The sequence below is a fragment of the Staurois parvus genome, unplaced genomic scaffold (assembly GCF_062004578.1).
Source record: "Staurois parvus isolate SC_StPar_1 unplaced genomic scaffold, SC_StPar_1.0 ptg000116l, whole genome shotgun sequence".
Lineage (NCBI taxonomy): Eukaryota > Metazoa > Chordata > Amphibia > Anura > Ranidae > Staurois > Staurois parvus.
In genome coordinates, this window is record NW_028317912.1 from 5,808,805 (window position 1) to 5,832,583 (window position 23,779).

General features: G+C 44.1%; 1 long non-coding RNA gene across 4 annotated transcripts in view; it reads left to right on the plus strand.

Moving 5' to 3' along the window:
* LOC149467306 (uncharacterized) overlaps positions 1–23,779 on the plus strand; it is a 67,961-nt gene that overhangs the window by 24,027 nt on the left and 20,155 nt on the right. For 2 of the 4 annotated variants that reach the window (XR_016311957.1, XR_016311956.1), the window contains 4 exons: positions 11,409–11,485; positions 14,013–14,102; positions 16,775–16,936; positions 20,962–21,165. This is a non-coding gene — a long non-coding RNA (uncharacterized LOC149467306). Of the gene's footprint in view, positions 1–11,408; positions 11,486–14,012; positions 14,103–16,774; positions 16,937–20,961; positions 21,166–23,779 lie in introns of those variants that run through there. The other 2 variants (XR_016311959.1, XR_016311958.1) reach the window with 2 other exon arrangements.

Here is a 23,779-nt window from a genome sequence, read left to right on the forward strand (position 1 = left end):
CTGGGTCTATACCCCTGCAGTGCCCATTATGAGGGGTCTCCACTTTTCTATTTTATACTATGGGAAATGTAACAGAAGGAGCAGGAACACCCATAAAATAAATATACGAGGCCAGGGGCTGATTCATGCAACAAGGGTCAACCCACAACAACAATATCACCCTTGGGTGGACTGACCTTATGGGTTATGGCATCTTCAGTCATTTCTACAGGCTTTACTCATCTGTTTATGTCTCCTATATACTTAAAATTGGTCTAAAATGTGTAATTTACTTATCTGCAGCATGTTCTACATTTGCAGTCAAATTTGTGAAACCCCCACTATATGTTTACTATGGGTTCCCAATTACAAAGCAAATCTAAAACTCTTGTTTAAAAAAAAAAAGATCTTACTATTTAGATGTTTGGTCTTTGGGCAGACTGCAAGCTATTCTGAACAATTTTAGCCCTTTCACTGCCAGAACCGTTTTTGCATATTTTTTCACACGTTTACAAAATCATTTTAGGCCTGAAGATTACACAAAACCCCCAAACATTATACATTTTTTGAAAGCAGACACCCTAAAGAATGAAAGAGGGGTAGTTCCAATTTGTTACGTCGCACAATATTACCACAAAGGTCTAGGAAATGCAAAATTTCATGAAGAAACTCACTAAACTGAATTTTAAGGCAAACAAATGCAACAAATTACAAACAAATTTTTTTGTAAAATATAAAAGACGAGGGTGCGCTGAGTATATAGATACCTAGCATGTCAAACATTAAATTTACATGTACCTGTGAAATGGCGACAAACGTCAGTACCTTATATTTTCTATAGGCGACACTTCAAAAGCCTCTACAGGTCATCAGTTTAGTGTTACAGAGGGGGCACTCCGATGGGATCAGTCCATGTAAGGGGGCATTCCGAAGGGATCAATCCATGTGAGGGGGCACTCCGATGGGATCAGTCCATGTGAGAGGACACTCCGATGGGATCAGTCCATGTGAGAGGACACTCCGATGGGATCAGTCCATGTGAGGGGACACTCCGATGGGATCAGTCCATGTGAGGGGACACTCCGATGGGATCAGTCCATGTGAGGGGGCACTCCGATGGGATCAGTCCATGTGGGAGGACACTCCGATGGGATCAGTCCATGTGAGGGGGCACTCCGATGGGATCAGTCCATGTGAGAGTACATTCCGATGGGATCAGTCCATGTAAGGGGGCACTCTGATGGGATCAGTCCATGTAAGGGGACACTCTGATGGGATCAGTCCATGTAAGGGGACACTCTGATGGGATCAGTCCATGTAAGGGGACACTCTGATGGGATCAGTCCATGTAAGGGGACACTCCGATGGGATCAGTCCATGTAAGGGGACACTCCGATGGGATCAGTCCATGTAAGGGGGCACTCCGAAGGGATCAGTCCATGTAAGGGGACACTCCGATGGGAACAGTCCATGTAAGGGGGCACTCCGATGGGATCAGTCCATGTGAGGGGACACTCCGATGGGATCAGTCCATGTGAGGGGACACTCTGATGAGATCAGTCCATGTAAGGGGGCACTCTGATGGGATCAGTCCATGTAACGGGACATTCCGATGGGATCAGTCCATGTTAGGGGGCACTCCGATGGGATCAGTCCATGTGAGGGGACACTCCGATGGGATCAGTCCATGTGAGAGGACACTCCGATGGGATCGGTCCATGTGAGGGGGCACTCCGATGGGATCAGTCCATGTGAGGGGACACGCCGATGGGATCGGTCCATGTGAGGGGACACTCCGATGGGATCAGTCCATGTAAGGGGACACTCCGATGGGATCGGTCCATGTGAGGGGACACTCTGATGGGATCAGTCCATGTGAGGGGGCACTCCGATGGGATCGGTCCATGTGAGGGGACACTCCGATGGGATCAGTCCATGTGAGGGGGCACTCTGATGAGATCAGTCCATGTGAGGGGACACTCCGATGGGATCAGTCCATGTGAGGGGACACTCTGATGGGATCAGTCCATGTGAGAGGACATTCCGATGGGATCAGTCTATGTAAGGGGACACTCTGATGGGATCAGTCCATGTGTCAGGGATCACCACGGCGCTGGTCCCGGCGCAGGCGCATTGCGCCACCTTGTGCAGGGACGTGGGCACTAGGTCCAGGCCGGCCGCGGCGTCCGAACTCGCACATGCGCACTAGGAGCCGCGGGCGCGCGCCTGGCACCAATGACAGTGCAGGGCGCGATATTTAAACGACCCTGAACTGTCATTGAGTGCCTTCTGGTCTTACCTGCATTCCTGAACCTGTGAACTTGTATCCTGTAAGTTGCTGACCCGGATTGTACCTGACCACGCTGTATTCTCCTACTCTTACCCTTGGCTTGCCTGACCTCTCTCCTGGATGCCCCCTATTGCATCTGATCTTCTGTTACTGACCTGGCGTGTGACCCGACTATTTTCTGCTTTGTACCGCACCGTCCCCACGGCTACTGACCCGGCTTGTCTGACCTCGCACCTGATCAGCCATCCATCCATCCATCCCGTCGGGGTTGCCCGACCTCTTCATATCAGGCTCTCCCCTGTGGGAGCCCCTGGCGAACACCCCTACCACTGACAGGTATACTCAGTAGTCACGACCTGGTCTCAGGGTGCTCCAAGTCCATCCCCACCATCAGGGGCCCTGGTGAACAAGTACTCTGGGGCTTAGATTCCGTGCTCTGGGGATGCCTTATCAGTGGAGTGCTAGTGGTGCCGCCAGGCGGTCCCTTACAGTACCAGAGGGCCATGACTGAGCCTAGGAGAGGGGGACGAGTGGAAGACAGTGTTCCGTACTCGTTTTGGGCACTTTGAATATCTGGTCATGCCATTTTGGCTGTGCAATGCCCCAGCCACGTTCCAGCATTTTGTGAGCTATCTATTCAGGGACTACCTTGATGTTTTTGTAATCGTCTACTTGGATGACATACTGATCTTTTCACCCTCACTTAAGGCTCACAGGATTCATGTGGCAAAGGTTTTAGGGCGGTTGCGCCTGCATGGGCTATATGCCAAAGCTGACAAGTGAAGCTTTGAGCAGCCCAGTATTACTTTTTTGGGTCTGATTATCTCCACCACGGGGGTCGCGATGGACCCTCAGAAGGTCTCAGCAATTCTGGATTGGCCAGTTCCCACAGATAAAAAGGGCATCCAACGTTTTATTGGGTTTTCGAACTTTTGCAGAAAGTTTATTAGGAACTTCTCAGGTCTGGTCTCCCCCATAACTCAGTTGACCAAACAAGGAACCCGCTTCAGATGGACACCAGAGGCCCAGGAAGCCTTTGAGGCCCTGAATAAATTGTTCACCACAGCACCCATTCTCGGCCATCCAGACGCATCCCTGCCTTACATACTGGAAGTAGATGCGTCTGAGAATGCGGTAGGATCCATCCTGTCCCAGCGAAAAGGCACCAAGGAACTCCTACACCCTGTAGCATTCTTTTCAAGGAAGCTTACTCCGGCCGAGAAGAACTATGATATTGGCGATCGAGAACTGTTGGCCATTAAAACGGCATTAGAGGAATGGAGGTACCTGCTGGAAGGAGCCACGCATCCAATCTTGATCTTCACCGATCATAAAAACCTAGAGTATCTGAGAACGGCCAAACGGTTACGCCCGTGACAGGCGAGATGGGCACTCTTTTTCTCCAGGTTCTCCTTTCATATAACATACAGACCTGGTTCCAAGAACACGAAGCCCGACGCACTGTCACGCATGTTTGAGGACCCCAAGGAAGAACCAGTACCCGATACCATTCTGTCTTCAGGGAACTTCTTGGCCCTCCAAACAGAGCTTCGGTCGAAACTCCTGGACGCATCCACGGCAATGTCAGCCCCATCTGGGGTGTCCCTGCAGAACAAGGGAGGACTCCTATGGAAGGAGGGGTTGATCGCGGTACCTGAAGAAGTCCGAACTTTAGTCTTGGTACATTGTTATAATCACCCGATGGCAAGACACTTTGTCCTAACAAAAACCCTGGATCTTCTCCAACGCTCATTTTGGTGGCCGAGCATGGCTAAGGACTGCAAACATTACGTTAAATCCTGCGCCGTCTGTCAAAGAAACAAACCTTCAAGAAACAAGGCTTGGGGACTGCTGCACCCACTGCCGATACCTGAACGACCATGGCAAAGGATCGCAATGGACTTTATAGTCGAGCTCCCTCCGTCCCAGGGCCACACCGCGATCCTTGTGGTCATCGATCGACTATCTAAGATGGCCCACTTCTTACCCTTGAAGAATACTCCGTCGGCATCCGAGACTGCACGAATCTTCATTCAGGAAATAGTAAGATTACACGGAGTTCCAGAAGACATCGTCTCGGATCGAGGAGTCCAATTCACTTCTCAATTTTGGAGGGCTGTATGCAAGGCATTGGATATCAAACTGTCCCTCTCCTCCACGTTCCACCCACAGACCAATGGGCAAACAGAGAGGACTAACCAGACCCTGGAGCAATACCTGCGATGCTACACGTCCTTCCTACAGGATAATTGGCTGACGCTCTTACCCTTGGCAGAATTTGCCTACAACAATTGAAATCATTCAGCAACGGGGCAATCCCCGTTTTTTTTCAAACTATGGATTTCACCCTGTTTTCCTTCCTGATCTGGTCCCCGAGTGTCCAGTTCCGGCCACACAAGACGCGCTTACTTTTTTCTCCACCAACAACAAATTACTTCAGGAGGCCATCTCTCGGGCCCAGGAGGATAACAAGAAGGTTTTTGATAAGAAGCGAAGGGGGGACCTGGTGCTGCAACCTTGGGATAAGGTCTGGTTGGCGACAACAAATTTGAAAATGTTGTGTCCTTCATGGAAATTGGGACCGAAGTTTGTAGGCCCTTTCTGTGTGAAGCGAATGATTAACAAAGTGGCATACGAGCTCATCCTCCCTGAGACGTTCAAGATCCACCCAGTATTCCACGTGTCCCTGCTGAAACCAGTGGTCCCAGATCCCTTTCCAGATCGAGAGTCCAGACCTCTGGAGGCCATAACTGTTGAAGAGCAAGAAGAATTTGAGGTAGAAGCAATCCTGAAGTGCCGAAGGAGGGGGGGTCAGACCCAGTTCCTAATTAATTGGAAGGGCTATGGTCCGGAGGACAATTCCTGGGAACCGGCCCAAAATGTTCATGCACCTAGGCTTGTCCGGGGGTTTCTTCGTGATCACCCGTGGTGGAGAGATCGGGTGGGCATCCGGAGGTTGCCCGTAGGGGGGGGCAATGTCAGGGATCACCACGGCGCTGGTCCCGGCGCAGGCACAGTGCGCCGCCTTGTGCAAGGACGCAGGCACTAGGTCCAGGCCGGCCGCGGCGTCCGAACTCGCGCATGCGCACTAGGAGCCGCGGGCGCGCGCCTGGCACCAATGACAGCGCAGGGCACGATATTTAAACGGCCTTGAACTGTCATTGAGTGCCTTCTGGTCTTACCTGCATTCCTGAACCTGTGAACCTGTCTCCTGTAAGTTGCTGACCCGGATTGTACCTGACCATGCTGTATTCTCCTGCTCTGACCCTTGGCTTGCCTGACCTCTCTCCCAGATGCCCCCTATTGGATCTGATCTTCTGTTACTGACCTGGCGTGTGACCCGACTATTCTCTGCCCGCTGCTTTCTACCGCACCGTCCCCACGGCTACCGACCCGGCTTGTCTGACCTCGCACCTGCTCAGCCATCCATCCATCCAGTAGAGGTCGCCCGACCTCCTCTTATCAGGCTCTCCCCTGGGGGAGCCCCTTGCGAACACCCTTACCACTGACAGGTATACTCAGTAGTCACGACCTGGTCACAGGGTGCTCCAAGTCCATCCCCACCATCAGGGGCCCTGGTGAACAAGTACTCTGGGGCTTAGATTCCGTGCTCTGGGGACGCCTGATCAGTGGAGTGCTAGTGGTGCCGCCAGGCGGTCCCTTACACCATGTAAGGGGACACTCTGATGGGATCAGTCCATGTAACGGGACATTCCAATGGAATCAGTCCATGTGAGGGGGCACTCCGATGGGATCAGTCCGTGTGAGGGGCCACTCCGATGGGATCAGTCCATGTGAGAGGACACTCTGATGGGATCAGTCCATGTAAGGGGGCACTCTCATGGGATCAATCCATGTAAGGGGGCACTCCGATGAGAACAGTCCATGCAGAGGGGCAAACCGATAGGAACAATGCATGTAAGGGGGCGCTCTGATGGGATCAATCCATGTAAGGGGGCACTCCAAACTACAAAACAATAATAAGCTAATGCAGTTTGATACCACAACAAAAACAACTTACAGGAATCAAAACGATGAATGCGACTCTTTGGTGGTCAAGGCCACCCCTAAGGACCTCTATATCTAGTACAGTACCCACCACTGGCCTACATTTTTCTTCTGTTTGTAGACAGAAATAGAGACAATCACTTTGTTGTACACATAAGAGATATTCTTGTCTAAGTAGCCATCCACAATGGTCAAGGTCAACATAAAGAAACTGACAATACAATTCACACCATGTCCAGAGATGAATCACACAGGAATGCGTGTTGCTTTCCTGTGCGATTCACATACGGTTGTTCAGTGTAGTGCAATTTCATGCCCATTCATTCCCGCACTGTAACCTGATCACGTTACAAAAGTACCATGCAATCCAATGTGGGAAAAGCACTTCGTTTGGTGGTGTGAACCAGCACTAAATGTACATAGAAAAGGAAACTAGAACAGTCATTCTGGACTAATGAGCATTTTTGAGCCTGGGTTCACATACATGCGGTGCGGTATATTGCATGTGATTCACACAGGAACCGCACCGCATTCCTGTGCAAATCACATACGATTTGTGTGCGGTGCGATTGGAGCCATACATTTTGTATGGCTGTAATCGCACCACACCAGAAAGGTGCAGGACCCTTTTTCTGGGTCCACAATAGAATCAGATCACATGAGTATTCACACCTATGCGATCCGATTCTGCACATTGCACCGCATTTTTCAGACCGCTTTCGGGCTGTTGTTAACATACACACATGCAGCTGTTTGCATGAACAGGGTGCGTTTCTGAAGCGGTGCGGAATTCTCACAGAAAACGCAGCAAATTCTGCACTGCATCAGTGTGAGCCAGGGTTCAGTGTCATTATTCACTGAGAAGGGAATCTGAATGTGACGTAAACAGCGGAGAATTTTCTGATTCAGTTTTTATTTTACTTTAAAGAATTTCCTTTCAGTGCTGCAACTTGTACTCCGCCTCTTAGAAGGCGGAGGGGAGAACTGGAATCCAATGTGTACTGAACTATATATGACAACGTAGCCTTGTCTACAGGTCCATGTGTCAGTGGTCAGTGCAGCAAGATGCTCCCACACAGCTCAGTGCGCAATGTATTGCTGCTTGTGGTTACCTGTCTTATCTATGGAGTGTTGTGCTCAAAGGAAACTCACATTGACTGTAAGTATCACATTGCTGTCTTTATCATTCCTGATGGAAGCGTAAAGAAAAGAACAACTCTTTTTTCTTTATTTGAGTTTTCTAGGAATCACATTGTAAGGGACTATGTGAAAAGAGCAGTGACTTTTACTCGATTTTCTAAAATTTAGTGAGGTGAAATCAACATTTGTTGTCCACTATAGCCATGAACAACTTTTTAAGGAATAAGATGGATAATTTGTCTTGAACAAACAAATTTCCACTTATGTGTAGTTTACATTTGATAAATGACATTCATTCCTAAATCAAATGATAAAGTTGTAGTAAACTCCGCTTGGTCAATTGTACCTACAGGTATGCTTATAATAGATCTTACCTGTAGGCAGGGGCGGACTGACAACTCATGGGGCCCCCGGGCAATAGGGGATCATGGGGCCCCTGTGTGCTTGCCCAAACTCAAAAAAGCCTATGAAAGAAGGAACCAGGGGCATCTCATGGGGCCCCCTACTGACCCCGGACCCTCAGGCAGTGCCCGAGTTTCCAAATGGTCAGTCCTCCCCTGCCTGTAGGCACAATGAATTTCTCCTAAACATGCACTATTAACCACTTCCCGTCCAGCCGTTTATATACATGGGCCGGACGGGAGCAGTGTAGGGGTGAGTTGCCGTTCATAAACGCCGCCCGCCATTTTAGCCTGTGCACGCTCCCCAGGAGCGCGTGGCACCACGATACGGTGCCCGCTCTATCCGGATCGCACTGATCGCTGTACAGGACCTCTTTGTGAGGTCCAGATCATGTGATCACTGATTGGCCAATCGGCGATCACATGAATAGTAGTTAGCAAGATGTCACTTCTGACATCATTGCTTACTACGTGTGAAATATGTCAATGATCTTGGAGGTCACATGGTACAAGGCTATTCAGAACAGCCTTGTACCCTGTGACAAGCTGTGACCAATCACAGCTCACACAGTATTTCTCAATGGCTGCAACTAATTTGGGTTATTTTGTTTTTTACTAAAAAGATAACTGAATAAATTTTGGCCAAGATTTATGAAGAAAGATTATTTATTTGCAAAATTTCATAAGAAAAACACTTTTTTTCATTTATATAGCAAAAAAAAAAAAAAAATCCCAGTGGTGAATATATACCATCAAAATACAGTTTTATCTGTCTCAAAACAATACTAAAAAATTCATATGGGTACAGTGTTGCTCGACCGCGCAATTGTCATTCAAAGTGTGACAGCACTGAAAGCTGACAATTGGCCTGGACAGGAAGGAAGTGAAAGTGTCCGGACTTGACGTGGTTAAGGAGATATTCACAATTTCTGCAGCTAATGACGTCACCAGCGCATGAGCTCTGAACTGAGGGCACACTGAATGTGCTGTCAATCCAGGGTGCTGTGCCGCGATGGTGACTCCTACGTGCTTTAACTAGAGCTCTGCTGAAGTCACAAGACTATTTAAATTAAGTGTATTTAAATATTTAACTTAAGCTTAAGTGTTTGCATTACCTCCCATCACTTTACACTAAAATGGACTTTAATAATGAACTAAAATGATACTTTTTAAAATACCGTAAAATGAATGACTGTAAAACTGACCATCACTCATGCAGTCTTGGTCTATTTCTTTTAATCACCCAAAGGACTCTCCATGGGTTTTCAGGAAAACTGAAAAAAAAACCAATTTGTTTAGAAGCTATTTAAATTATAACTAAAAAAGTATTTAAAACCCCCTTTTTACCCGTTATAGTGGTTAGGGATTAGAACACCTGTCAGGTTTTTACTGATATCTGTGCCTACATTAAGAGGGTTTACCCTTTCTATTTATCCTCATGTTTATGGTTATCACTGAAAGGGAAAGAGTTGTCCCCAGAACATAGTAGAGGGGCATATTTTAAAGGGGAAGCCAGTTCTGGTGGCAACCAGGGAATCCCTTAATTTTGGAGATATTTCTTTTCATTCCTGTTTTGGCTATGGGACAGGGAGTGAAGGGAAATCTCCCCAATTGGACAATGATGGCAAAACAATCTGAAAGGGATTATAACCCTCCCTTACCCTATCCAAAATGTATAAAAACAAATGTTTTGCCTTAATAACTTAGAGCCCCTCCCCCCGAAATGTAAGGTTTGTAGTATTGTGTTAATTGCGCTTGGAAACACAATCACTGGATATTTGTATCTTTGTTTTTATTTGTGCAGGTAGAAGCACCCTGTGGTTCCGGTGACGTGGGGTGCAGTTGCAGGATGGGGGGGTTGGAGAATGTGACCATGTGTTATGGTACACCTTAACAGCTTGCCGACCCGCCGCAGTGTTGTTACTGCGGCAGTGCGGCACCTGTGCGCACAGCACCGTCTTTTAACATCGCTGTGCAAAACAGGTATGGGCCGTGCGAGAGGCGTCCGTCATTTCCCGCTGGGTGTCGGCGATTACAAGTAATCACTGACAAATAGCAGAGCTGCAATGTAAACAATGTAGCCATGCTATCTGTCAGTTCAGAGCACCCTAAACCTGAGAGAAGACTTTATTCTCGGGATCAGCGTGTTCCTGTGAAGTACACACCCGGCCCCCTAGTAAAACACTCCCCTCACACAGTTAACCCTTTCTTTACCTAATAAAAGTTAACCCCTTCCTCCCCAGCGCCATTAGTACAGTGTCAGTGTTTTTTTTTTTGCACTGATCACTGTATTGGTGTCACTGATGATGTCAGTGACCCCAAGTCAGTTTCCCCCCCAGTGTCAAAATGTCCGCCGCAGTTCCGCCATAAGTCGCTGATCACTGTCATAAATCGCTGATCACTGTCATAAATCACTGATCACCGCCATAAGTCTCTGATTGCCGCCATTATTAGTATAATAAAAAAAAAAATCCCAGTATCTTTCCTGCCATTTGTAGACGCTATAACTTTCACGTAAACCAATTAATTTACACGTATTGGGATTTTTTTTTTAGCAAAGACATGTCGCAGAATACATTTTGGCAGAAATTTATGACTAAATTTGAGTTTTATATTTTTTTTACTGGACATGTTTTATAGCAAAAAGTCCAAAATATTGTTTTTTTTTCTCAAAATTGTCAGGCTGTTCTTTTATAGCGCAAAAAATAAAAAATGCACAGGCAATCAAATACCACCGAAAGAAAGCTCAATTTGTGGGAAAAAAAGGATGTAAATTTAATTTATGTACCGTATTACTATATATTTTTTATAGCTGAAAGTAAAAAATATAGTTTTTCTTCAAAAGTTTTGGTCTTTTTTTGTTTATAGTGTGAAAAATTAAAAGCGCACAAGTGATCGAATACCACCAAAAGAAAGCTCTATTCGTGTGAAAAGAAGGATTTCGTTTGGGTGCAGCATTGCATGACCGCACATTTATCAGTTGGATTAGTGCAGCGCCGAGTAGCAAAAAGAGGCCTGGTCAGGAAGGGGGGTAAATCCTCAGGAGGGCAAGTGGTTAAATATAGTTGGAATATGAAATCTGGTCAGAAAGGTGAACGTAGCCTTTTAGGACTTTATTGAATCCTATTGCTTCCCCTGATGTATGGCATATGTCTGCAGCAGCAGAGGGTTTTACACAGTTTCCCAGGTGCTGTAGCATGTATCTTTAACAAGTCGAATTTCAGGTGGAAGCGATCTGGTGGATGTACAGCTGATGGATCATTTTCATGGGCCCCCGTTAATGCACCATCCAATTCCCCTACCACCTCCCACTATGTTTCCCGGGTTCCAGTTTTCCACCTTTGAACCTCAGACTCGCACTGCGTGATCTGCGCTTCATTGGCTTCAGTGAAGGGCAGGGGAGACATCAGGGGTCTAATTGCCAGGTGTCTTTTGCAGGTAACCATCCCTACATATTTTAAGATGATGAGAAAGATGACGGCATTGAGTGGTTATAAGAATGCGTATGAGTAACTGCTTTTGTATTGGTGGAATGGGAATGCTTTGTTAGTCTTTATTTTATGACCTGGCTGTGTTCTTTCTGTTCGCAGAATCGCTCCATAGACCATCGTGTTGATCTGTATTCTCTGCAGCTCTATTGCTGGGATTATTCTGATCTGTGCCAGTAGTAAGTAAGCTTTTATTTTTCATTTATTGCTGTATAAATACTTGCTGTGTGTTGGCTATAGGCAATACATGGTACACAATCCTTCCATGTCCACATCTTCATTATTCACTGGCATCCTCTGTGGGCTGTGGGTTCCGGCACAGTAATAAATGAGACGGATTTTCGGTGAATCTTCAAACAAAATCATTTTTTCTATTGTTTTTGCAAGTGGAAGTGTTAGGACATCTGTTGAGTTTCTATTGACATTTATCAAGGAAATTTCACTTAACCCACATAGGAAATGAGGAGAGTAAAGCAGGGTATATGCGTATTGAAATTCCTCCTGTCCAGCAGGAACTGCCCATATCTCAGTACGTGTGTATCCCTCACTTGTGTGCATGCTGGGATTTGGGAAGTTGGTTTTTGGTTTTTCCCATTCAACCAGCTGGTTGCTTGAAAAAAGACTGTGTATACCCAGCTAACGTTTATACTATATGAAGGGCAAGAAAAAAAATCACAGAGGTTCTAACACTTCCCCTTCTATGAATAAAGTGGTTTTATTTGCTGATGCGTACCTAGAGAGATTCCGTTCACTTCCTGTTCCTTTGAACTTGTAGAGAGGAGGAATCTCCCCTGCAGTGAGCACAGACAGAGAGCCTAACTGCATCCCTCCTTCTTTGGAAAAAAGTTTTGGCAGGAATAACACTTTTTCCTAGTTTAAAATAGTTAAATAGTGAAAAAAAGATTCTGGTAAATGCCTTTTAACCACTTCAAGTCCGGACACTTTTACCCCCTTCCTGTCCAGGCCAATTTTCAGCTTTCAGTGCTATCACACTTTGAATGACAATTGCGCGGTCATGCAACACTGTACCCATATGAATTTTTTAGCATTTTTGGAGACAAATAAAACTTTTTATTTTGGTGGTGTTTATTCACCACTGGGATTTTTATTTTTTTTGCTATATATGAAAAAGTCCAAAATTTTGAAAAAATAAATAATCTTTCTCTATAAATCTTGGCCAAAATTTATTCAGTTTTCTTTTTAGTAAAAAAAAAATAACCAAAATTAGTTGATAACCAAAAATTATTATAAATTTTCAAAACTTTTTTTTACATTTTTCTTTTTTTTTTTATATCTTTTAAATTTTTTTTTGTTTTTTTATCAACATACTGTAACCAGAGCAGTAAAAAAAACATCTTCATCACCCTCCCAAGTAGTACAGTGTCACTATGGTACTACTGTACTACTTGTGGGGGGTGGTGAAGATTTTTTTTTTTTACACTGATTGCTTTTTTACCTATAAAGGCTGTAAAAGCAATAATTTCTACTTCTCTCTGGCTGCATTCTTGCAGCCATTGAGAAATACTGTGTGAGCTGTGATCGGTCACAGCTTGTCACATGGTACAAGGCTGTTGTGAATAGCCTTATGCTATGTGACCTCTGTGATCATTAACAGATTTCACACGTAGTAAGCAATGATGTCAGAAGTATACTCAGTGATCACATGATCGGCACCTCACACAGACGTCCCGTACAACTACCGCGGTGCTGTGCGCACACAAGCAGGGAGCGGGGAGGACGTTTATAATCGGCCACCCACCCCTGCACTGCTCCCATCTGGCCGTTTATATACATGGGCCGCACGGGAAGTGATTAATTACCTTCCTTGTTCCTGTCCACCTCCCATATCCACACCAGTGAAAATCCCAGTACTTCCAGGTATAAAAACACATGGCTATACCCCCTGCCTTCCCACAATGCATTATTTGCTATCATGAGCGAGTCACCATTCTCAAATCCTGTTACATGGAGGCAATCCTGGCAGACCTGGATTTGCATAGGGTCTGCAGTGCAAAACACAACGGCAAACTGGATCAGAGAGCCATCCTCTGTGTGACCTCCTGTAGGTGGTGGTAGGAAGGAGGTGCAGAGTGGCCATGGTTCTAGAATGACAGGCAAACTTCCCTGAAGGTGGTGGGTTGGCAGGGAGATACTAGAGAGAATATAGAGGGTGTATGGGGCATGGAGGGAGATGCTAGAGAGTATATAGAGGGTGTAGGTGGCACGAAGGGAGATACTAGAGGGGCTATAATCTGTAGGTGGCAGGCAGGGAGACTCTAAAGGGGCTATAGACTGTATGAAGGTTGCAGGGGAGATGCTAGAGGTACTGCAATGGTAAAATATTTACTGGGTATATCTGTCAAAAGACACAGGTAACGTTTGCCTTTTAACTCTTATTTTATTTGATAAAAAGTGTGATATTTCCAGTAACTGGAGTTGAAAACCCTGTAGTGCAGTCCATGGTTGAAGGTAGAACTGCCTCTTCTGCCTGTCCTTGGATTTTAATTTGAAATACCAGAAGCAAAGCCTCTGGAGGTGTTTTCTACATCCTGGGATGTCTGGGGACATTTGACTTTTATCTAATCCCTCCAATGAATAACACATCTCCGCTGTAAAGTTGTATTTATTTTATTATCTATTATTGCTTACTTTTTAAGGATCCTGTATGTCACCATATTTGTGAATTTTGCTTTTGCCTTTTTTGAGAAGCCCTCATCTCTAACTGTAACATCAGACGTGCGTTACCGCAAAGCAGCCTGGGAGCCACCCTGAAGACTGAAGGAAAATGTGGAATTTGTGAGTTTTCTTATATTTATTACTGACCTTTCTGTACAGGTAATAACCATTACTGTCCGGCTGACCTAGAATTTATACGTATTTTACACCAAAAACAGGCTATTAAGGCCGGTTCTCACATGCCCACATCTGAATCACGCAGGAGCGTGCTGTACTTTCCTTTGCAATTAAACCTAGATGCAAAACACACAGCTTTTGCAATCTGCAGCGGGTGTCAATAGAAATTTAATGACATCCCAAGTGTCGGTCGCAAATGCAGTGCGTTTGCCCGCACCAGATTGCATGGTACTTTTGTACCATGTGATCTGGTTACAGTGGGGCTTATTTATTAAAGCTGGGGAGTGCAAAATCAGGCTGACTTCTGCATAGAAACCAGTCTGCTTCCAGGTTTTTAGTGGGCGCACAGTTGTAGCATGGGTGCTACAAGGTTCAATCTACGTGCATGTGCAGTGTTCTGTCTCATTTTCTAGTTGCAGCAGCTGAGTTCAGGCATTAAAGTACTTCTAAATCCTCAAGGGTTTTTAACTTAATGGATTGTATGCATTAAAGCGGAGTTCCACTCACCCTGTCCAAAAATAAGTCAGCAGCTACAAAGACTATAGCTGCTGACTTTTAAAAAACAGCCATTTACCTGTCCCTCGGTCCCACAGTGTGTCCTCCGCAGCCCATTTCACCAGCCGTCCTGTGTTCCAGGTGCCAGCATCTTCAGTGTGGGCACCCAGCTGTGATAGCCTGCGGTTTCACAGAAGGGTACCCTCTGCACATGCGCGAGTAGCACTGCGCTTCATGAATGGTCCTGTAATCTTCTGGGACCTGTCATGTGTCCCAAAAGACTACAGGGAGGGAGGACACCTTCCGCTTCCGATCGCCTAGAAGTGGGAACTGGTACCTGTGAAATTCGGGTACCGCCCCCCCCCCCAAAGGTGCCAATCCTTAATGGGGAGCAGTCATTTTGGGTGGAGCTCCGCTTTAAGGTAAAAAACCTTTTGTGTAACAGACTATCACCTTCCCTTATACTTACTTGATCCCCGTCATGATCCAGCATTGTGCATAAGAGCTGCGGCTCTCCTTTCTTTGTCCCTCTTCACTGGACAGATTGGTAGCAGCTGTGAAAAAGCTGAAGTTAAAGAGAGGATGGCTTCTACAAATGGATAATGATCCTAAACACACCTCGAAATCCACGGGGGATTACATCAAGAGGCGTAAACTGAAGGTTTTGCCATGGCCTTCACAATCTCCTGACCTCAACATAATTGAAAATCTATGGATAGACCTTAAAAGAGCAGTGCGTGACAGACAGCCCAGAAATCTCAAAGAACTGGAAGACTTTTGTAATGAAGAATGGGCAAAGATACCTCAAACAAGAATTGAAAGACTCTTGGCTGGCTACAAAAAGCGTTTACAAGCTGTGATACTTGCCAAAGGGGGCAGTACAAGATATTAACTCTGCAGGGTGCCCAAACTTTTGCAGACGCCATTTTTTTGTTTTCTGTTATTTTGAAAGTGTAAATGATAGAAATAAAATCTAACTTTTGTTGACATATTATAAGAATGTCTAATCTGTAATTTGATGCCTTTTGGAGATTTTTCCATCTTTCCTTGGCTTCTTTATGCACAATAATACAAATTTTTAGCTGGGGTGCCCAAACCTTCGATCCCCACTGTATATAGTGTGTGTGTATATGTATGTGTGATTTTGCATTTCCGGGTAGAGGACGTGCGCCCCTACCCTCGCCACTATTCGCAGCCTCGGCTGTCAATCACCGGGTCCCGATCAGTGATTACTTGCCAGCACCCATTGATTGTCGAGCATTACTGACTGGGGAGAGAACTGTATTGTATGTAAACAATACAGTTCTCTCCCCTGTCAGCTCCTGTACACTGCTTTGTATGGCTCTACATAGCAGAGCCATACAAAGCAGTGTGCTTACAGTGGAAAGCACACACACAGTTTACAGTGAAACAGCACACAGTTAACCCTTTGATTGCCCCAGATGTTAACCCCTTCCTGCCCAGTGTCATTAGGACAGTGTCAGTGCATTTATTAGTACTGATCACTGTATTGGTGTCACTGGGAATGTCCATGACATCACGTCAGTTCCCCCCAGTGTCAGAATGTCTCCCGCAGACCCTCTATAAGTTGCTGATCGCCGCCATCACTAGTAAGAAAAAAACAAATCTCAATGTATATATACCGCCATTTGTAAACGCTATAACTTTTATGTAAACCAATTAATTTGCACTTATTGGAATTTATTTTAGCAAAGACATTTTGGCCTAAACTTATGATGAAATTTGATTTTTTTTTCAAACATTTTTTTACTAGACATGTTTCATAGCAAAAAGTTTTTTTCCTCCAAATTGTCTGTGTTTTTTTTTTTTCTTTTTTTTATAGCGCAAAAAATAAAAAACGCACAGGCGATCAAATACCACCGAAAGAAAGCTCTATTAATGGGGGAAAATGTAATTTGGGTGCAGCGTTGCATGACTGCGCAATTGTCAGTTACAGTAACCCAAAAAATAGCCTGGTCAGGAAGGGGGGTAAATCCTCTGGAGGGCAAGTGGTTATGGTTTGTGTGCAGAGAGGTAATGGACATACAAACTGCAGCAACATTTCATTTTTTTTATCTTGAAAGTTTTTTTTTTTTCTGTTTTGTTTTTTTGTCCTCCAGACAAACTGCTAAAGATGATTTGTATCTGTCGGGTGCAGAAGTTTATGCAGCCCTGCCAGACAGTGGAGTTAGGTTGTGTTGACATTCATGTACTACAACATAGCCATACAGCTTTGTCACCTCTCCACTGCAAGCCTGTGATTGGACAGAGGAAGGGCAACGGTAGGCCGATGAGTTCATCTCTTTGTTCTCGCCTTCTGTCAGCAAGATCCTTTGTCGGCACACTCCTGATTGGCCACTAATGCTACCCCTCACTTTCCCAGCCTGTGATCTACTGTACAGGGGTTTGCAGGAGGATGGTGCCAAGTAAAATGCCAGTACTTTTACTAGTATTTATAACATATTTTAATTACTTTTGATTATAACATAACTGCATTATTTGGTGTTTTTATATCTGCGTTCAAGTTTCTAGAAGAGAGATTGGAAACCTGTGAACCATAAGTTGTCCACAGATGGATCGAAGTTCAGCATGGACCAGCAGAATTTTGATCCATCTACTGTATGGGCTGGCTGGTGGTATAGAAGTCGTCACTCGATTGACTTCTGTACCACCAGCCTGTTGTGTTTTATTTGCTCGATCAGTGACACGGGCAACACTGATCATTGTATTCTGACAGTGGGAAAGTCTCCCCACTGTCAGAATAAAACTGGCTTCATGAGAGCGAATCCCCCATCAACACAAACTGTATTAACAGGGGAATCCAGTTATTTTTTTCGTTCAGCCTGCTAGTTGATTGAAAAAAAAAGCATAATTTACGGCCATGCATAATTACCACTGCAGCGCTGTCTCCATGCTCCATAAAGAATATTTTCAGATGAATGGTGCTGACCAATCGGATGCTGTCTAGCCCCTACTGTCATCGCTGCAAGGAGAGGAGAGGAACTCACAGAGATTTCAAATCTTCAGACCTGTGAAGCTGCTTTCTCTCCTCTCTATGCAGGGATGTCAGTATGGGCTAGACGCCATCTGATTGGTCAGCATCGTTCAGGTAACGGTGCTGACCAATCAAAATCTCTCTAGCCCGAATTGTCATACCTGCAAGGAGAGGAGAGAAAGCAGCTTCACAGGTCTGAAGATTTGAAATCTCCGCGGCTTCCTCTCCTCTCCTACCATCTGCCACCATAGTATAGATCCCCACACGCCCACTCTCCCATTCTCCACTGTGGGAAATCTCCCCGCTCCAGTGTGAACTCAGGATACGACTGCCTGGGTTCACACATGAGCAGTGGGGAAACCACATGCGATTTGGACAGGAATCGCATTCCTGTTCAAATTGCATGCTATTCTTTGCAGTGCAATTTGCGTCCTTACATTTTGTATGGACGCCAGTGGCATAGCAAAGTATCGGTAGCGAATCGAACCTGGCGAAGATGAGCGAATCGAACCTGGCGAAGTGGAATTTGTTTCGAATATTAGGAAAAATTCGATTCGCGCCGAATCCGAATATTAGCAAACTTCGGATGCACGAATCGAATTTTCCCCGATCGGCCGATTTTCATCCCTTCTACAGCCGGCAAAAAGTGTCCCTGCAGAGAGCTCCGCTATTTCTGACAGTTCTCTGACAGTTCCTTCACATTTACAGCGGTTGAAACATTGTATCTATTTGTTTCAATTTAGGATACAGATGTTTTTATTCGGAAATAAATAGATACAATGTTTCAACCGCTGTAAATGTGAAGGAACTGTCAGAGAACTATCAGAAATAGCGGAGCTCTCTGCAGATACACTTTTTGCTGGACTGGAATTCTTCTTATTTTCATCCTACTTCTTCTTCTTCTTCTTCTTCTTCTTCATCCTCATCCTCTTCTTCTTCTTCTTCTTCTTCATCCTCATCCTCTTCCTCTTCTTCTTCTTCTTCATCCTCATCCTCTTCTTCTTCATCCTCATCCTCTTCTTCATCCTCATTCTCTTCTTCTTCATCCTCATCCTCTTCTTCATCCTCATCCTCTTCTTCTTCATCCTCATCCTCTTCTTCTTCTTCTTCTTCTTCTTCTTCTTCTTCTTCGTCCTCATCCTCCTCTTCTTCTTCTTCTTCTTCATCGTCCTCATCCTCCTCTTCTTCTTCTTCTTCTTCTTCCTCACCATCATCCTCTTCTTCTTCTTCCTCACCATCATCCTCTTCTTCTTCTTCTTCATCCTCATCCTCCTCTTCTTCTTCTTCTTCATCATCCTCATCCTCCTCTTCTTCTTCTTCTTCTTCTTCTTCCTCACCATCATCCTCTTCTTCTTCTTCCTCACCATCATCCTCTTCTTCTTCTTCATCCTCATCCTCTTCTTCATCCTCATTCTCTTCTCTTCATCCTCATCCTCTTCTTCATCCTCATCCTCTTCTTCTTGTTCATCCTCTTCTTCTTCTTCTTCTTCTTCTTCTTCTTCTTCTTCTTCATCCTCATCCTCCTCTTCTTCTTCTTCTTCTTCTTCTTCTTCATCATCCTCATCCTCCTCTTCTTCCTCACCATCATCCTCTTCTTCTTCTTCTTCTTCTTCTTCTTCTTCTTCCTCACCATCATCCTCTTCTTCTTCATCCTCATCCTCTTCTTCATCCTCATCTTCTTCTTCTTTTTCTCATTCTTCTTCATACTCATCCTCATCTTCTTCTTCTTCTTCATCCTCATCCTCTTCTTCTTCTTCTTCTTCATCATCCTCATCTTCTTCTTCTTCTTCATCCTCATCCTCTTCTTCTTCTTCTTCATCCTCATCCTCTTCTTCTTCTTCATCCTCATCCTCTTCTTCTTCTTCTTCCTCATCCTCTTCTTCTTTTTCTTCTTCTTCATCCTCATCCTCTTCTTCTTCTTCATCCTCATCATCTTCTTCTTCTTCTTCATCCTCTTCTTCTTCTTCTTCTTCATCCTCATCCTCTTCTTCATCCTCATCCTCTTCCTCATCATCATCCTCTTCTTCTTCTTCCTCATCCTCATCCTCTTCTTCTTCATCCTCATCCTCTTCGTCTTCTTCATCCTCTTCTTCTTCTTCATCATCATCCTCATCCTCCTCTTCTTCTTCTTCTTCTTCTTCATCATCCTTATCCTCTTCTTCTTCATCATCCTCATCCTCACCATCATCCTCTTCTTCTTCTTCATCATCCTCATCCTCTTCTTCATCCTCATCCTCTTCTTCTTCTTCTTCCTCATCCTCTTCTTCTTCCTCATCCTCTTCTTCTTCATCCTCATCCTCTTCTTCTTCTTCATCCTCTTCTTCTTCTTCTTCTTCATCCTCATCCTCTTCTTCTTCTTCTTCTTCATCCTCATCCTCGTCTTCTTCTTCATCCTCATCCTCTTCTTCTTCATCCTCATCCTCTTCTTCTTCTTCTTCATCCTCTTCTTCATCCTCATCCTCTTCTTCTTCATCATCCTCATCCTCTTCTTCTTCTTCATCCTCATCCTCTTCTTCTTCTTCCTCATCCTCTTCTTCTTCTTCTTCATGCTCATCCTCCTCTTCTTCTTCTTCATCCTCATCCTCTTCTTCTTCATCCTCATCCTCTTCTTCTTCTTCTTCTTCTTCCTCATCCTCTTCTTTTTCATCCTCTTCTTCCTCTTCTTCTTCTTCATCCTCTTCTTCATCCTCTTCCTCTTCTTCTTTTTGTCTTCCTCTTGCAGGTCGCTGCTCATGCGCAGATTTTTTATCGGCAAAAAATCGTCCGATTTACCCACTATTGCCGCGGGTGCTGTATGGCCTCCCATTGCTGCTGCCTCCACCGCCACACTGTGGCTCCACACTCTGGTTTTGGCCCCGTGACTGCCCAAATGAGTGAAGTGTGCGGTGATTCTAAGATCGACGGCACTCATCTGCATGTCATACTGACTGTCAGTATTATTTCTCTTCCCCAGCAGACTCCAAGGGCATTTAAATTAAAGGTACAGTGTTCTGCACTAATATAAAGGCTCTCTGAAGCCTAGAAACACCCTTTTATAAGTTAAATTCGCAGCGAATAAATTCGCATCGAATCAAATTTATTCCACAAATTCGGCGAATCAGCCGAATCAAATTTTTGAATAATTCGCTCATCTCTAATTAGATCCATCAGAATTTAGAGCCCGGAATTCAAATGTTGGAATTGTGTCCCTGGTGGTGGGTGTTTATTGGCTAGAATAGTTTTCTCACACCTTTATTTATAATGCTGACATATTGACATTTGCTGTGTACAATGGTTGCACCATCTAAATCATTTTATGATCGTTATTTCTAGGTTCTGGGTTGCTTGCAAGATTCCAGATTGGACATCGAGTGGATGAGATATTTTCACAATCTACCTGACTCACTTACCTCACTCCTGATGCTGCTGACAACCGCCAATAATCCAGACGGTACGGCTTTATTCTTTCATGCACAAATCTGAGACCGCAGAACTGAAAGCAAATGCTGCACAAAAAATAGATGACTGGAGTGTTAACTAGTGGATGTGTATTTCTTATTTCTGAAAGATAAAGATCTCGTGTAGGGCCAGTTCACACCACAAAACGCACTCTCCATGCATTCCCCATACGTTTTTGCTTACAGTTCACACCACACTCTGTTGTGGTGCAGTTTTGATGCAGTTTGCCATGTTCCAGTATGGTTCTGTGTAGAACAAAATGCAGCATTTTCTCTTTTTTTCCTGCACCAGAAGCTGAAATAGTCTGTGGGATTTGCAGTGTGCATAGAACAGTGCGTATGATCACAACTAGTGCGCATGCTTGTTTCAAACAAACAAGTGGTGGGGGGGGGGCATAGGTATGGGAGCTCATGGAGGATGTAACAAGGAAGCAGAAAAACACAGTAAGAAATTATTTCATAAAAAATAGATTATTACAGGGCTATGAACTAGAGGATGTGTTTTGGATTTTTTCTGAATAATAAGGATATTGTTTGTTTAGTGTCACAAAATAAAACCCGTCCTCCTCCTTCCCTTTATAGCCGGCCAATCCTCTCCTTTTTTGTTAGATGTTAAAAATGTGATACTAAGCTCTGGTGTAAAAAAATGTGTTTTTACTGCTTCAAATCTCCATTTGTTTTTTGTGATTGGGCCGTGGGCTGTGTAGTGTGTGTAGAGCAGCGTACATGGCCATAACTAATATTCACTGCTATTTTCACATGAATAGAAGTCTGGGGGATAGGAGACATTCAGGAGTTAATGGCGGATGTCACAAGAAGGCAGATACACAGTAAGAAGCAATTTAATGGAAAATAGATTATGGGAGCATTAACTAGTGGATGTTTAATCTATAAATATTTTTTTTTTGGTGCAAAATAAAGGTATCATTTAGTGTCACAAAAAAAACAGGCTCCTCCCCTCCTTATAGCCAGCCAATCACGCTCCTTCCTTGCGAGATGTTAAAGTGACACTCCTGAGATGGGCTATGGGATTTGCAGTGTGCATAGAACAATACACATGATCGCAACTAGTGTGCATGCTTGTTTCAAAGAAACAGGTGAGGAGGAAAAGCATAGGTGTGGGAGCTCATGAAGGATTGGGGAAAACCTCCTGCGCTCAATCCTACTAAACTAAAAATAAGCTGCTACACCTGCACCTTATTACCGAAAGTGAAAAACCAAAATATAACAAACAATAAGTGTAGCGCTCTGGTGAAAACTAACTAAATCTCAACATAAACAACATGTGACATAATGGTGGAACAAACAGTGAATCTTAATGAGAATGAATGCTAAAACAGTGCAACATCACACGATATTGTGCATATGGTGGAAATGTCTAATATTAAGCCCCCTAATACAGGGGATATACCCTATAAAACAAGTGCTCTGTGTATTGTTGTGGACACTGGTGGCACGTTTTGTTTATTTTACTTTCAGTGATGTGTTCATTTATATTCACTTGCTGTATATATATATATATTTTCTGATTACAGCAGTTTATTTATGGTATGAATAGAGTGTGTTGACACTGAGCACTTGTTTTATAGGGTATATCCCCTGTATTAGGGGGCTTAATATTAGTCATGTCCACCATATGCACAATATCGTGTGATGTTGCACTGTTTTAGCATTCATTCTCATTAAGATTCACTGTTTGTTCCACCATTATGTCACATGTTGCTTATGTTGAGATTTAGTTAGTTTTCACCAGAGCGCTACACTTATTGATTGTTATAGCTCATGAAGGATGTTACAAGGAAGCAGAAAAACACAGTAAGAAATGATTTTATGAAAAATAGATTATTACATTAACTAGCTGATGTGTATTGGATTTTTTTCTGAATAAGGGTATTGTTTAGTGTCACAAAAAAAATCTGGCCTCCTCCTTCCCCTTATAGCCAGCCAATCCTCTCCTTTTTTGTTAGATGTTAAAGAAGTGACACTAAACTTTGGTTTAAAAAATGTGTTGTTAACCCAAAAAGTTGTTTTTACTGCTTCAAATCCCAATTTTTGTTTTTTTTGTGAGTGGGAAGTGCAGTGTATGTAGAGCAGTGTACATGGCCATAACTAATATTCATTGCTCTTTCCAAATAAACAGACGTGAGGGGGATAGGAGACATTTGGGAGTTAATGGCGGATATCACAATGATACACAGTAAGACACAATTTCTTGAAAAATAGATTGTTTTTTTTGTTAAATCAAGATATCATTTAGTTTCCCAAAAACAATATCTGACCTCCTCCTCCCCTAATAGCCAGGCTATCACATTCTTTTCTTGCAAGATGTTAAAGTGGCACTCCAGTGTGCATAGAACAGGCGTATGATCACAACTAGTGTGCTCATTTCAAACAAACAAGTGGGGGGGAAGCATAGGTGTGGGAGCTCATGAAGGATGTTACAAGGAAGCAGAAAAACACAGTAATAAATTGTTTAATGAAAAATAGTTTATTACAGGGCCATTAATTAGTGGATGTGTACAATTATAAACAACAAATTCTCACACAGTCACAAATGCTACTAAAAATATTCCCTTCTTGTGTCAAATACAAAACTATATATCAGAAAGCAGCTCACACTAACACATACTCATGATGTGCGTGGATTCTAATACATAAAACACACAGTGCCGCGCTCTCTTTTAGTATGTGAG